The 17,081-nt window shown below is 46.5% G+C and overlaps 1 long non-coding RNA gene across 1 annotated transcript in view; it reads right to left on the reverse strand.

Annotated features, from left to right (window-relative positions):
• Nucleotides 1-431: 431 nt before the first annotated feature.
• Nucleotides 432-17,081, reverse strand: part of LOC104847309 (uncharacterized) — a 253,473-nt gene continuing 236,823 nt past the window's right edge. Inside the window, exons 2-5 of the long non-coding RNA XR_010320397.1 lie at nucleotides 16,592-16,739; nucleotides 9,359-9,533; nucleotides 3,881-3,998; nucleotides 432-1,283 (exon numbers count right to left, since the gene is read on the reverse strand). This is a non-coding gene — a long non-coding RNA (uncharacterized LOC104847309). The remainder of the gene's footprint in view (nucleotides 1,284-3,880; nucleotides 3,999-9,358; nucleotides 9,534-16,591; nucleotides 16,740-17,081) is intronic.

Consider the following 17,081-nt stretch of genomic DNA (forward strand, 5'->3'; position numbering starts at 1 on the left):
ATTTTTGCTGTCTACGTGTCCCCGCCTCCGGTGCAAGGCTGCGTATGTGGCCGGGCTCCGAAGGCAAGGCCGAAATCCTGGCAGCCTGGGCCCCGGCAGTCCAATGGTTTATGGACATGGAGACACGGATGACCTGTTTGCCACATACAGGAGAAATCCTTCGGCCCTTCACTGGCTCGCCATTCAGCTGCACGACGTCCACTCCTGGCCCTGGCCTTTGGCCGGTGCCCCATTCAACGTGTGCTCAGGAGCCATGTTTCTCCACCCATCACTATCATTCTGCCACCAGGGGATATGTGAGTGTGGGAGTCACCGTCTGTCACTGGCAGCAGCGTCACAACTCACTAGACTTCCCGGTACCTGCAGACCTAGGCGGCCTTCTGCCTCAGAAAAGGTCCCGAATCCTTTATCCCAGACGCTGACACCTGCGCACTGGCGGACATTCATTTTGATCAACACAGAGGTCTGAGTGAGGGTCAGCAGGCCGGGTAGGTGAAGTCAAGGCCAGGTGGGCGGGACTAAGGCTTCTTTGCCATCACCATGGAGACAGTCTCCCCACCGGCAGAGTGGGCGCATCTTATGATGGGCCTGGCGACAAGACTCAGCCAATGGCAGAGATCCAGCCCGCCAGGCAGATGACACAGGGCCCTCCATTGTGACCCAAGACACCTAGTGGCCACAGGATTTGAGCACACCCTGGGAAAGGCTACGCAGGCACAAGGGAGCCCCTGGTGCGGACTGCTTCAGGGCATTGGCACAGCAGGCCAGGGTCCAATTTTCCCACTTTCCTCAGGATATCAGTACGCAAGACATCCCCACTCAGCATCTCTTGCCTCTCTCTCTGTATGTGTTCCTTCTCGGAAATCTCTTCCTTCTCCCCCTGAGTCACTTCGCAGCTTGGAGTGCCTGACAGAGTGTCTAGAGACGAAAGAGCAAAGGGGGAAGGCCTCTGGCTGTACTGGTTGCCCATGGGCACAGAAGATCTGGTAGTCTATCTGGAAGGACTAGGGAGTAGTGATTGATTGGGGAGCTACATCACGGGTGAACCTTGGCTGGGTGAATCTTGTTGACATGTGGCAGCCTCTCCGGAGACTACTAATTCCGCTGATAACATTGGATTCAAATACCCGGCTGAGTGCCATGGGCAGAAAACATTGACACATACCTGCCAGAGGCCTATCCTGGGTCTGAAGAGTCCACCCTGGTCTCCAGCGACTCATCATCTCAGCACACACTTTGCCAGCACACATGGAATCCGCCTCTCTCCACGAATCCTTCTCCTGCTAGCAAACACCGGATGGCACTCAGCCAAAGGAGAACACAGGCAAAGTCAAAAAAGCCCGCATTTTCAAAATTTTGCTTCTGCTGGGCCACAGCCGCCGGTGGCACACTGCATGTGCGTCACTTCTCCAAAGACAAGGCCGAAATCCGGACATCCAGGGCCCCAACAGTCCAGAGTCTTCGTATGGCGGAATACTCTGCGGACGGTGCCACCTATTTGCCAAGTACAGGAGGGAGGTCTGTGCCCTAGACTGGCTCCGCTAGGGCTCCACGACCTCAGCTATTTTCCGACACCTTTGACCCGTGCCCTCTTGAGTGTGTGATCTCTAGTTACACTCCTCCTCTGACCACTCTCAATCCGCCACCTGCGGATACCTGAGCGTGGAAATCAACACCTATCACTAGCTGCAGGGTCACAGGTCACTAGGTGTCTAGGCTCAGGCTGACCTTGGCTGTCTTCTGCCCAGGCAAGGAGCCTAATCCTTCAAAGGAAATGAGGACACGTTCTCACTGGCCGACATCCTTTCTTTCATCCACACAGCGGTCTAGATGAGGGTAAAGAGGCCAGGTAGGCCAGGTGAAGGCTGAGTGCGGGGCCTAAGGCTTCTTTCCCAATCACCATGGAGACAGCCACCGGAAGGCTGGTCGGTACTTCTGACGGGGACGGGTCACAAACACTGAGCCAATAGAAGTCCAGCCTAACCGGCCAGTTCTGCAGAGCCCTCCATTGTACCCATGGACACACAACAGGCCCTTGTGTCTTTGGCCACAAAATCGAGGGCACCAGGGAATAACTTGACAATAGCCAATCCCTGATGTGGACACGTTCGACACACTGGGACAGCAGGCAGGTACCTCTTTACCACTTACGCTAGGATGTCAGTAGGCAAGGTGCCGTTCCTCAGCATCTATGGCCCCTCTCTGGATGTTTTCATTCAGAGAAATCTCTTCCTTCTACCACTGAGACACATCACAATTATGAGGGGCCTGACAGAGAGCCTGGAGATGAAACGGGGGAGGCTTCTGGCTGGACCGCTTCCCCGTGGGTAGACAATAGCAGGTAGTCTCTCAGGAAGGTCTTAGCTTCTGTTGATTGACATGGGCAATACAGTAGGGGTGGTCCCTGGCCAGGTGGAGCTTGTGGGCAGATGCAACCTCTCCGGCGACGAATAATCCCGCTGCTGCTTTGTTTGGTGAAAACCTCCCCCCGCCAACTCGGATGGGCAGAGAACATTGACCCACACCTGCCAGGGGCCTTTCCTGGGACTAAAGATCCCAACCTGGTCTCAGCGTCATCACCCTCTCAGCACACACCTTTCCTGCACACATAATCCTGCCTTTCTCTGTCAGTGCCTTATCCTACTAGGAAACAAAGCATGCCGCTCAAAAAGGCCGATGCCGGGGAAATCGAGGAGACACTGCCATTTTCCAAATTTTTGCTGTCTACGTGTCCCCGCCTCCGGTGCGAGGCTGCGTATGTGGCCGGGCTCCGAAGGCAAGGCCGCAATCCTGGCAGCCTGGGCCCCGGCAGTCCGATGGTTTATGGACGTGGGGACACGGATGACCTGTTTGCCACATACAGGAGAAATCCTTGGGCCCTTCACTGGCTCGCCATTCAGCTCCACGAAGTCTACTCCTGGCCCTGGCCTTTGGCCGGTGTCCCATTCAACGTGTGCTCAGGAGCCATGTTTCTCCACCCATCACTATCATTCTGCCACCAGGGGATATGTGAGTGTGGGAGTCACCGTCTGTCACTGGCAGCAGCGTCACAACTCACTAGACTTCCCGGTACCTGCAGACCTAGGCGGCCTTCTGCCTCAGAAAAGGTCCCGAATCCTTTATCCCAGACGCTGACACCTGCGCACTGGCGGACATTCATTTTGATCAACACAGAGGTCTGAGTGAGGGTCAGCAGGCCGGGTAGGTGAAGTCTAGGCCAGGTGGGCGGGACTAAGGCTTCTTTGCCATCACCATGGAGACAGACTCCCCACCGGCAGAGTGGGCGCAGCTTATGATGGGCCTGGCGACAAGACTCAGCCAATGGCAGAGATCCAGCCCACCAGGCAGATGACACAGGGCCCTCCATTGTGACCCAGGACACCTAGTGGCCACAGGATTTGAACACACCCTGGGAAAGGCTACGCAGGCACAAGGGAGCCCCTGGTGCGGACTGCTTCAGGGCATTGGCACAGCAGGCCAGGGTCCAATTTTCCCACTTTCCTCAGGATATCAGTACACAAGACATCCCCACTCAGCATCTCTTGCCTCTCTCTCTGTATGTGTTCCTTCTCGGAAACCTCTTTCTTCTCCCCCCCCCAGTCACTTCCCAGCTTGGAGTGCCTGACAGAGTGCCTAGAGACGAAAGAGCAAAGGGGGAAGGCCTCTGGCTGTACTGGTTGCCCAAGGGCAGAGAAGATCTGGTAGTCTATCTGGAAGGACTAGGGAGTAGTGATTGATTGGGGAGCTACATCACGGGTGAACCCTGGCTGGGTGAATCTTGTTGACATGTGGCAGCCTCTCCGGAGACTACTAATTCCGCTGATAACATTGGATTCAAATACCCGGCTGAGTGCCATGGGCAGAAAACACTGACACATACCTGCCAGAGGCCTATCCTGGGTCTGAAGAGTCCACCCTGGTCTCCAGCGACTCATCATCTCAGCACACACTTTGCCAGCACACATGGAATCCGCCTCTCTCCACGAATCCGTCTCCTGCTAGGAAACACCGGATGGCACTCAGCCAAAGGAGAACACAGGCAAAGTCAAAAAAGCCCGCATTTTCAAGATTTTGCTTCTGCTGGGCCACAGCCGCCGGTGGCACACTGCATGTGCGTCACTTCTCCAAAGACAAGGCCGAAATCTGGACATCCAGGGCCCCAGCAGTCCAGAGTCTTCGGATAGCGGCATACTCTGCGGATGGTGCCACCTATTTGCCAAGTACAGGAGGGAGGTCTGTGCCCTAGACTGGCTCCGCTAGGGCTCCACGACCTCAGCTATTTTCCGACACCTTTGACCCGTGCCCTCTTGAGTGTGTGATCTCTAGTTACACTCCTCCTCTGACCACTCTCAATCCGCCACCTGCGGATACCTGAGCGTGGAAATCAACACCTATCACTAGCTGCAGGGTCACAGGTCACTAGGTGTCTAGGCTCAGGCTGACCTTGGCTGTCTTCTGCCCAGGCAAGGAGCCTAACCCTTCAAAGGAAATGAGGACACGTGCTCACTGGCCGACATCCTTTCTTTCATCCACACAGCGGTCTAGATGAGGGTAAAGAGGCCACGTAGGCCAGGTGAAGGCTGAGCGCGGGGCCTAAGGCTTCTTTCCCAATCACCACGGAGACAGCCACCGGAAGGCTGGTCGGTACTTCTGACGGGGACGGGTCACAAACACTGAGCCAATAGAAGTCCAGCCTAACCGGCCAGTTCTGCAGAGCCCTCCATTGTACCCATGGACACACAACAGGCCCTTGTGTCTTTGGCCACAAAATCGAGGGCACCAGGGAATAACTTGACAATAGCCAATCCCTGATGTGGACACGTTCGACACACTGGGACAGCAGGCAGGTACCTCTTTACCACTTACGCTAGGATGTCAGTAGGCAAGGTGCCGTTCCTCAGCATCTATGGCCCCTCTCTGGATGTTTTCATTCAGAGAAATCTCTTCCTTCTACCCCTGAGACACATCACAAGTATGAGGGGCCTGACAGAGAGCCTGGAGATGAAACGGGGGAGGCTTCTGGCTGGACCGCTTCCCCGTGGGTAGACAATAGCAGGTAGTCTCTCAGGAAGGTCTTAGCTTCTGTTGATTGACATGGGCAATAGGTAGGGGTGGTCCCTGGCCAGGTGGAGCTTGTGGGCAGATGCAACCTCTCCGGCGACGAATAATCCCGCTGCTGCTTTGTTTGGTGAAAACCTCCCCCCGCCAACTCGGATGGGCAGAGAACATTGACCCACACCTGCCAGGGGCCTTTCCTGGGACTAAAGATCCCAACCTGGTCTCAACGTCATCACCCTCTCAGCACACACCTTTCCTGCACACATAATCCTGCCTTTCTCTGTCAGTGCCTTATCCTACTAGGGAACAAAGCATGCCGCTCAAAAAGGCCGATGCCGGGGAAATCGAGGAGACACTGCCATTTTCCAAATTTTTGCTGTCTACGTGTCCCCGCCTCCGGTGCGAGGCTGCGTATGTGGCCGGGCTCCGAAGGCAAGGCCGCAATCCTGGCAGCCTGGGCCCCGGCAGTCCGATGGTTTATGGACGTGGGGACACGGATGACCTGTTTGCCACATACAGGAGAAATCCTTCGGCCCTTCACTGGCTCGCCATTCAGCTCCACGACGTCCACTCCTAGCCGTGGCCTTTGGCCGGTGCCCCATTCAACGTGTGCTCAGGAGCCATGTTTCTCCACCCATCACTATCATTCTGCCACCAGGGGATATGTGAGTGTGGGAGTCACCGTCTGTCACCGGCTGACCTTGGCTGTCTTCTGCCCAGGCAAGGAGCCTAACCCTTCAAAGGAAATGAGGACACGTACTCACTGGTCGACATCCTTTAACCAACACTGAGTCCCTGGTCAGCATCCTGGTGTCCTGGCAAGAAGAGCCAGGCATCTCCAGGAGCATCTGGAGGAGGAGACAAGGGCTGAAGAGACTGCCACACCTACTGGTGCTGCTACACATGTGGGAGACCTGGCTGCAGAGGGTGCAGGCATGGCCTGAAGGTCAAAGGAGAAGCATCTGAAGACGTGCTAGGCCTCTTAGACTGAGAGAAGCGGGATGTCTGGACTGAAAATATGCACCCTTCAGGGAAGAACTTCATTCAGGCTTCTTAAACCCACTTCACCTGGAAGATCCATCCTTTTAGCCTTGTGCCCCTTCCACGCCCCCTCTATTACGTGGAGAGATCCAGCCCTAGAGCACCATGGTGGAAGTAGGCCCAGGATAGCTGTCCGAAGACATGAGATCCACTCAAAAGCTCCCCCTGCCAAGGAGAGAAGAGGACAAGACTCATCTGCAGATGAGGTCTCAGGGCCCTGAGAATGAGCATAATGTTGGTAAGGAAAGAGAAAAGGGATTTCAGTGGGACATGGAAGTCTGAGAAAGAGCCTCTGCAAAGATAGCTCTAAGGGAGGTGTGATTGTGAAGGTGGGCTGGTCACTGAGTTCTTTGTAGTACAAGGTACCAGACAGAAGCCAGACTCTGGGGGGAATCTGCCTGCCGGTGAGCAGTGGGCATAAAACCCTAAACCAATGAGAATCGAATCCCTTCCCAGCAGCTTCTGCACAGATCAGTGATGTTTGCTTGGTCTTTGTCTTTTCTGTGGTCTAACCTGATCTGTCCTGAGATCAGAGAGTTGGAATAGAAAAGCCTGACTGAGATGAAACGAGCAAAGAGAAGACAAGGCCTCCTAAATCTGGTGAAGACAGAACACAGATAACCAAAGGTGAGGATGGGAAGAAACAGATTGAGTTCCAAGTCCCATCCACAGTATCCCAGGGCCTGGGAATCCCTGGAAGTGCCAGAGGTGTGTACTCCCTGGGAGATGCGACCCCAAGTGTCAGAGGTAGCCCTATGGAGCAAGGAAGGGAGGGCAGGGCCTCTAGGATGGGCACTTCCATACAGGCTGCCCATGTGAATTTCTCAGAGTGACCGTGACAGATCCTGAGAGGGACAGTTTGAGGCAAAGGAAAGTAAGTTTTCTGAAGAGGGGTGAATTCCACAGTCTCCTGATAATGAAACAGAAATCCCGTCCTGCTCAGAGGTACTGAGTAGGAGGGATTGTGAATTCCCATCCTGCACAGAGGTTGGCTGGGAAGTTCAACTGTCTAAAGACAATGTGGCCAAAGTCTTCTTTATCTTTCAAAGATGTATCTTTAACTTCCTGCAAATTCAATCCTGAAAAAAAGCCTAGAATATACAAGTGTGGGTTTTTCAGGAGAGCAACAAGGGGAGAAGGTGATAGTGGCATATCAGAGAAGGAGAACAATAGTCTAATGGTCCCCGTGTTACTTAATGAATCACACATGGTGTCCAGCATTCTTCCTTATCTGTAGACATGTAAATGCAGTAGATGTTTGAGCAATAACTGAATTAATCCTCACAGAATTCTTTTTGGCCATTTCCAGGCATAGAGACCAGAAGAAGTCATTAGTTACAAGAGCAAGCAATAATTCGCTGGTCTGAATTTTGTTCAGTTTCTGTGTTTGCCCTTCACAGATGGATAAAAGTCTCTGAATCTGGCATTGAAGACAGTGTTTTCTCTATTGTTATGGATTGAATAGTGTCCCCCAAAATGTGTGTCAACCTGGCCAGACCCTGATTCCCAGTATTGTGTGGTTGTCCTGCATTTTGTGATCTGATGTGATTACTTATGTGTTGTAAATTCTAACCTCTGTGATGTTAATGAGGCAGGATTAGAGGCAGTTAGGTTAATGAGGGAGGACACAATCTACAGGATTAGGGTGAGTCTTGAGTCAGTCTCTTTTGACATAAAAAGAGAAAAGTGAGCAGAAATGAGAGGGACCTCATACCACCAAGGAAGAAGTGCCTGGAGTGGAGCAGGTCTTTTTGACCCAGTGTCCACAGGCTGAGAACTTCCTAGGCCAGGGGAAGATAGATGACAAGGACTTTCCCCCAGAGCCACAAAGAGAGAAAGCTTTCTCCTAGAGCTGGTGCCCTGACTTCAAACTTGTTGCTTCTTAAACTGTGAGAGAATAAGCTTCTGTTTGTTAAAGCCATCCACTTGTGGTATCTCTGCTATAGCCACACTAGATAACTAAAAAACACATATATAAAATAGTCAAAACAGAAAAAAAGTTTCAAATACACACACATACACGTATGATGTTATTAACTTTAAAAGGTTTTACATTCTTATAACATATTTAACAATAGAGACTTGTATATAGAAGTTATAATAAGAGCCACCCCCTCATAAGTATATTGTACCTGCTCCCCAAAGTGTCCAGTGTCCAAAGATACATATGTACCCTTTTACACACTGCTTTTTGCCGGGACACACGTAAGTACATTCATTTGTTTGTTTTTATGGAAATTAGGTCACACTCTACCCATGTTTTTCTCTGAATCACTCTTCACTTGACAATTTTTCATGGTTCCTCTAAATCAGCAGACATGGAAGAAGCACTCTTTTTGGTTCTTCTCATTTTTAACTCCCACCACTCTTCTGTCAGTTTGTTGTAGTGTGGTGGCTTGCATGTTGCTGTGATGTTAGAAGCTATGCCACCGGTATTTCAAATACCACCAGGTTCACACATGGTAGACAGCTTTGAGTGCAGCTCTGGATTTAGACAGACTAGGAAAAAGGACCTAGTGATCTATTTCTAAAAAAAACTGGCCAGTGAAATCTTCCAAATAGTACTGGAACACTGTCTGATTGAATGACAGAGGATAACCCCTTAGGTTGGAAGGCACTCAAAATACGAGTGGGGAAGAGCTACCTCCTCAAAGTAGATCCCACTTTAATGACATTTCCTGATGGGGCATAACTCATAATGAGAAGAAACTGATGCAAATATCCTTTAATAATCAGAATGTGGAATGAAGGAAGTATGAATCTAGGGAAATTGGAAGTCATCAAAAATCAAATGGAATGCATAAAGGTCAGTAATCCAAGGCATTAGTTAGCTGAAATAGCTTGGTTTTGGACATTTTAAACTAGACAATGATATGTCCTACTATGCCAGGATTGAGATACTGAAGAGAATGGCATCATATTCATCGATAAAAAGAACATTTCAAGATCTTTTCTGAAGTACAACATTACGAGCAATAGGATAATATCCACAGGCCTACCAGGAAGACCAGTTAATAAGACTATTATTCAAATTTACACACAAATCATGAATGTGAAAGATGAACAAGTTGAAGGTTTTTACCAAGTTATGCAGTTTGAAACTGATCAAATGTGATGCATTGATCAATCATTTAGAATGCGAAGTTGAAAACAAAGCAGACAAATCAGCAGTTGGAAAATAAGGTATTGATGATAGAAATGACAATGAAGCTTACATGATAGAATTTGGCAAGACCAATGACTTATTCATTGCACATACCTTTCATCAGGAACATAAACGGTGACTATACTCATGAACCATTCCAGGCAGAATAGACAGGAATCAAATTTGTGGAAGGTGATGATGGAGAAGGTCAATACCATGAGTCAGAATCAGGCCAGGGGCTGACTGCAGAACAGATGATCAGTTGCTCATATTCACGTTCAAGTTGAAGCTGAAGAAAATTAAAACAGGTCCATGAGTCAAAGTAAGCCCTTGAGTATATCAAACCTGAATTTAGAGAGCATCTCAAGAATAGATTTGATGCACTGCACACGAATGATCGAAGACCAGAGTAGTTGTGGGATGATAGCAAGGACATCATATATGAAAAAAAACAAAAAGTCATTAGAAAGACAGGAAAGAAAGCAAACACCAAAGAGGATGTCACAAGAGACTCTGAATCTTGCTCTTGAATGTACAGTAGCTAAAGAGAATGGAAGGAAAAATAAAGTAAAAGAGCTCAATAGAATACCTGAAAGGGAAGCTGGAGAAGACAAAGTATGATAATATAATGTGAACAGATCTGGAGTTAGAAAACCAAAAGGGAAGAAAACACCTGGCATTTCTCAAGCTGAAAGAACTGAAGGAAATATTCAAGCCTCTAGGTGCAATACTGAAGGATTCTATGGGCAAAATATCGAACAACACAGGAAACATCAAAAGAAGATGGAAGGAATACACAGACTCAATACACCAAAAAGAACTGGTCAACGTTCAACCATATCAGAAGGTAGCATAGGATCAAGAGCTGATGGTACTGAAGGAAGAACTCCAAGCTGCACTGAAGAAAAAAGGCACTGGCAAAAAACACGGCTCCAGGAATTGATGGCGTACCAAATGAGATGTTTCAACACACGGATGCAGTGCTGAAGGCGCTCACTTGTCTATTCCAATATATTTGGAAGACAGCTACCTGACCAAATGACTGAAAGAGATCTATATGTGTGCCCATTCAAAGAGAGGTGGTCCAACACAATGCGGAAATTATCAAGCAATGTCATTAACATCAGACGCAAGAAAAATTTTGCTGAATATAATTTAAAAACAGTTGCAGCAGTGCACAGACAGGGAACTACCAAAAATTCAAGCTGGATTCAGAGGAAGACATGGAACATGGGATATCATTTCTGATGTCTGATGGATCTTGGCTGAAAGTAGAGAATATCAGTAAGATGTTTACCTATTTTTGTTTACTATACAAGCACACTCAACTGTGTGGCTCATGACAAATTATGGATAGCTTAGCAAAGAATGGGAATTCCAGAACACTTAACTGTATTCATGCGGAATATGTACATAGACCAAGAGGCAGTCATTTGAGTAGGGCAAGGGGATACTGTGTGGTTTAAAATCAGAAAGTTATGTGTCATGGTGGTATCCTTTCACCATACTTACTCAATCTGTATGCTGAGCAAATAATCTGAGAAGCTGGTCTGTAAGAAGAACATGGCATTAGTTTTGGAGAAAGATTCACTAACAACCTATGATATGCAGCTGATACGACCTTGCTTGCTGAAAGTAAAGAGGACTTGAAGCAGTTACTGATGAAGAGCAACCACTACACCCTTCAGTATGGATTACACCTCAACATAAAGAAAACAAAAATACTCACAACTGGACCAGTAAGCAACACCATGATAAATAGAGAAAACACTGAAGTCATCAAGCATTTCATTTAACTTGAATCCATAATCAATGCCCACAGAAGCAGCAGTCAAGAATTCAAACAATGTATTTCACTGGGCAAATCTATTGCAAAAGACCTCCTTAAAGTGTTGAGAAAGAAAGATGTCACTTTGAGGACTAAGGTGTGCCTGAGCAAAGCCATGATATTTTCTATCACCTCACATGCTTGAGCAAGTTAGACAATGAATACGGAAAACCAAAGAACTGATTCATTTAAAATATGGTGTTGGCAAAGAATACTGAATATACCATGGACTGCCAGAAGAATAAACAAATCCATCTGGGAAGAAGTACACCAAGAATGCACCTTAGAAGCAAGGATGGCGAGACTTCGTCTCACGTGCCTTGGACATATTTTCAGGAGGGACCTGTCCCAGGAGAGGCTCATCATGCTTGGAGAAGCTGAGGGTCAGAAAAAAAGAGGAAGGTGCTCAACAACATGAACTGACACAATGGCTGCAAGAATGGGCTCAAACATAGCAATGATTGTGAGGATGGTTCAGGATCAGGCAGTGTTTCATTCTGTTTTACACAGGATCGATGGCATCTAACAGCCACAACTAACATATGTATGCGTATATATATGTATGTGTGCGTGTGTGTGTGTATGTATATATATATATACCCATTGCCGTCAAGTCAGTTCCAACTCATAGTGACCTTACAGGACAGAGTAGAACTGCCCCACAGAGTTCCCAAGGAGCGCCTGGTGGATTCGAACTGCTAACCTTTTGGTTAGCAGCTATAGCTATTAACCATTATGCGACTAGGGTTTCCATACACACACACACACACACACATATATATACACACACACTCATATATATGTGTGTGTGTGTGTGTATATATATATATATGTTCTCTTCACTAGTTTTGCACCTCTAGAGATCCCAGGCTAAGACATTTGGTACCTACACTGGTTCTAGAGGAACCAAATCTTAAGGATGAGTTTTCTGAATTGATTCTCAAGTCTGGCTAATCTTAAAGGCACTGATGACTGTCTCCAGGAGTAAACAGACTATTGCTAATCCATGGTGGAGGTGACAATAGAAATACGCAAAATACTACTACCACTGGATCAAATATTTGTGAGAGACAAGGCTCTGCCTGATTATATATTTGATACTTTTCTATAATTTTGTCAGCATAAGAATAATAAGGAAGCTGCTTGGTTGGTCCTGCTTTTGCTAGCCACACTGGTGAATGAAAGAAATGGACTCAAAGCTCAAGCACCACATACAAGATCTGAAAGCTGCCACCTGTGCCCAGAAAGAAAACCATATTTCTTATAGTAACAAGGCTAATGCTGCCAAAAATAAACTCAGATTCTTATCATAAGAGTGACTGAATTAAAGCGCCGGTTGAATATCCGACCTCAAATGGTGTCTGAAGTTAGAGTGAGGGCATTGATTGGGAAGAAATGGGATCCTGAAACTTGGGATGAGGACATATGGGCAGACAGTCAGAAAGCGGGGGACAATGAACCTCCAATTTCTGTTGAATCGCTCTTCCTAACAGAACCAGATCTTTTACTACCATCTGAAGAGATTCTCTAACTTTGCCTGCTAAGGCACCCTTCCCAGTAAAACAATTATCCCTTCCACCTCCATCTGATGAGATTACCCCAGCTGTGCCTGAAGTGTCTTGTTTGAGTTGTCTCCTGGGGTGGTGTCTGGGGCATTGCCTGGGGCATCACCTTAGGCAGATGCCTTATAAGACACGGCTGAACATCCCACTGCCACCACCCATTTTTGCTTCTAGACCTATACCTAGGCTTCAGTCCCAACAAGCCCCCAAAGGTGAACTATAAAGTGTGACCCAGGAGAAGGTATGCTAAACTCCTAAAGAACTGCTTGATTTTTCTAATATATACATACAGAAACCTGGTGAATATGTGTGGGAATGGCTATTCCAGGTGTGGGATAATGGTGCAAGCAACATAAAGGTGGATTAGTCTGAGTTTATTGATATAGGCCCAGGAAGCATAGATTCTTCATTCAGTGTTTCAGCTTGAGAGGTTAGAAAAGGATCTCATAGTTTATTTGGTTGGTTTACTGAAGCATGGATTAAGTGGTGGCCTACAATAAATCAAGTGGAAATGGCAGATCTGCCATTGTATAATGTAGGAGAAGGTAACCAAAGGCTGAGGGAAATTGGAATGTTAGAATGGATTTATTAGGCTGGACCCACAGACCCACACACGGAGTGCCCAGGGGGCTCTCTTTTTACCATAGCGGTGAGGTACAAATTTGGGAAGCAAGCCCCAGCATTACTGAAGACTTCTGTGGTTGCTATTTTATGTAAGTAAGAGTCCACAGTGAGAACTGCCCTAACTGAATTAAGACACCTAACTACAATGCAGTTGACTGGAGCCCATGGTGGTAGCAGCCAAGTGGTGGCACTCAATCAACAAAGACAAGATGGGTGTGGTTACCATAACAGACAGTAGAGTCAAAGCAGTAATCAGAATAGTCTGCTCGCATGGATTTATGGCATTGGCTACTTAGTCATAGTGTCCCTGGGAGTGAAAGAACTGGGAAATGTACATCTCCTGGTACCTAGTGTCTTAGACATCTAACGCTCCTGTAACAGAAATACCACAAACGGATGACTTTAACAAAGAAAATTATTCCCTCACAGTCCAGGAGGCTCTGTAAGTCCAAATTCAGGGTGCCAATTCCAGGGGAAGGCTTTTTTTCTCCGTCACTCCTAGGGGAAGGTCTTTGTCACCAATCTTCCCCTGGACAAGAAGGTTCTCAGCACAGGGATCCTAGGTCCAAAGGATGCACTGCTCCTGACACTTCTTTCTTGGTGGTACTGAGGTCCCCCTGTCTCTCTGCTCTTTTCTCTTTTATATCTCAAAAGAGATGGACTTAAAACACAACTTAATCTTGTAGATTGAGCCCTGCCTCCTTAACATAACTGCTTCAAATCCTCGATCATTAACATCATAGAGGTAGGATTTACAATACATTGGAAAATCACATCAGCTGACAAAATGGTGGATAATCGCACAATACTGGGAAGCATAGCCTAGACAAGCTGATATATACATTTTGGGAAGACAGAATTTAATCCGTAACACCTAGTATGCAGCTATCGACCTGTTAATGCCTTTTTCTCCATACCTGTTTCGAAGTATCACCAGAAACAGTGTGCCTTCTCTCTGACCTAAGTATATAAGGACCAAATAATATAGAGGAATCTCTGTTACATTTTCTCCATCTTACCGTTATTTGGCCTCATAGGCAGACCCAGTCACTTAATTGCACAGCAGAATGAAGAGATTAAAGCCCCTACATTCTTGCCAGTGGACCAGGAAGGTAGCTGCTCAGACATCAGAGAGCCTCAGAGAGACAGAGAAGAGGCGGCTCAAGAGAGGGATACCATAAAGTTGTTTTTCATACCCCCCCCATAGTTGCATATGCTTTGCTCTGACCCTAAGAAGTAGATCAATCCTTTGAGAACTGCATTATGGGTTAGAACACCAACAAGGTCCCAGACTGGGTGACACTCCCATAGATTACATCCAAATATCACCGCAAAGTCTTCAAAATCTGAACCGACATCTGAGCCACAGCATACAGAAGGTGGGAAAGAACCTGCAACCTGAACATAACTGGGTCAAGTGATTCCTAAAACAAACAACATCAACATTTTCTGTAAGTCTTGGAATCATAGACAAAAACTTTAAAAAGCTACTTTAACCATGCTCAAAGAAGTAACAGGCACACCTTAGAAAAACAGAAAAATACATAGAAACCATTCACAAATGAAAATTTTAGACAGGAAAAATAGAAAAATAGAGATAAATAATTCACTTGATCAGCTCTACAGCGGAATGCTGTTGACAGACAAAAGGATCAATGAGATGAAAACAGTTCAACTGAAAATATCCAATCTGAAAAAAAAATGAACAGAGCCTCAAAATAATCCAAAAATATCTAACATTTATTTATTGGAATTCCATAAGGTGTAGAGAAAATATGTGGTGTAGAAAAAAGTATCTGAAGAAATACTGGCTCAACACTTTCCCAATTTGTTGAAAGACATAAACTTACAGATTCAAGAAGCTATGCAAACTCCAACAAGTTAAACTCACATAATTTTACGCCCAAATGCCTCACGGTCAATTGTGGAATAACAAGGACCAAGAAAGTATCTTCAAAGAAGCTAGAGAGAAAACAACTCATTTCACACAGGAAAAACAATTGGAATGACTCCGTATTCATCATCAGAAGCCATGGAGGCCAAAAGGCTGTGAAAACAACATTTTTTCAACACCGAAAGAAAAGAAACATTAACCCAGTATTCTATAGGCTGTTATTTCCTTCATGAGTAAAGGAAAAATATTGACATTCTCAGGTGAAGGACGCTTAAGAGAATTCATCGCCACCAGACTTGTTCTAAATGAAACACTAAAGGAAGTTCTTCAGGTGGTAGACTTGGAATTTCAGGAATTATGGAAAGCAACAAAGTCGAAAGTACCTTCTGAAGTTCACCCTTCAGCCAAAGATTAGACAGGTCTATAAAACAAACAATAACACACGTGAAGAAAGTGTTTCTTAGTTCAATCGTGTGTATGAGACCAAAAGTGCAAAACCTGCCCAAAAGCACAGAAAAGAGGGCAGGATGGAACAGGAATCATGGCGGATGGAAACGGGGAACTAGAGCATAGAAGAGAATACTGACACATCATGAATATTGCCACCAATGTCACAAAACAATTGTGCATAAATGGCTGAACAAGAAAGTAATTTGCTCTGTAAAGTTTCAAATAAAACACAATAGAAAATTTTTAAAAAGTGGTAGATATCTGGGTAAACATATTATGCCAACCCTGCTGTCACTGCACAACATGGCGCAGGACTCCCCTCTTTGGAAAGACTTTCTAGCCTATTGGAAACACTTTGGAATATACTCTTGGTGGCAAATTAGTATTAGAGAATGGGATTAATTTGGAAAATATGAGATGTCTGTACTCATGTCTGGTGAATAAACTGGATAATAACATTTTCAGAGCGAAATGAGATGTTCTAACAGAAAAATAGGCCTGAATTCCCACCTGGGCCATGAGCCTAATCTGAAGGCCTTTCCCAGAGAGGCATTTCAGGCACTTCTAGAACAGCAGGAGCACTGGGGTATGCACGTATCAACCTCCCCCAGGGCCTTCTCTGAGGAGTAAGTACCTGCTTTAATACTAAGCTTAGTGGTTCATAAATAGTCATTCTGCATAAGGTCTTCAGGTTCAAGTCTGTAATCCAGCTGGGATTCTGTGTGTGCTGCATCTCTGCATCAAAAGAACATACTTCTAGAAGCAGAATGCCAGGAGAGAGGCTGTTGGGCAGTTGGGGGTGGAGGGTGCTGTGCAGACAGGGGTGCCCAAGGGAGGCACAATATAGTCATTCTGCAGGAGGTCTAGTCATTCTGCATAAGAATTAGAATGCTTCTGTCAATGCATAATAGTTTACTTGCAGCACATAAACAAAGTGACTGAAGGACAAAGTCAAATAGTAAACCAAGCCACTCCCTGTCAGTCCTTACCTGAGAGGGTCTTCATCAGGACTTCCGGGGATGGAGAAGGAAACAGTAAACGCTGATTTATTTTACCTCTTCCTTCCTCAAGAAACAGGAACTGGTGTTAAGATGTCAGGTGTCAAGCCCCAAACTCCTCTTCTGGTCTGTATTTAAGCTGTATAATAAAACTGGGAATCAGGCAATCAGCCGTGAGCAGACAGACCCAGGAGTATTCCCAGTGCCCCACATCTTTGAGCTCCAATGAGATCCTGTTCTTAGTTACTACATTAGCAGAGGAGCTGAAAGACTGAAATTCCGTGTTTTAAGGCAACTTGGGCTTCAAACAGTCACTTATTGCTAAAGTCGTATTTCTCTGTGTTAATTTATGATCCTTAACTCAAATCCGGAGTTTGGAGCTCATTTTGATAACTCCTCATTAGTCTGCATAGACTAGAGTCTGCTCACAGTCAGGGATGACAATGGAGGAAACAAAGTCCCTAGCCCAGAGGAGGGACTG

Source organism: Loxodonta africana, unplaced genomic scaffold (assembly GCF_030014295.1).
Source record: "Loxodonta africana isolate mLoxAfr1 unplaced genomic scaffold, mLoxAfr1.hap2 scaffold_48, whole genome shotgun sequence".
Taxonomy (NCBI): Eukaryota; Metazoa; Chordata; class Mammalia; order Proboscidea; family Elephantidae; genus Loxodonta; species Loxodonta africana.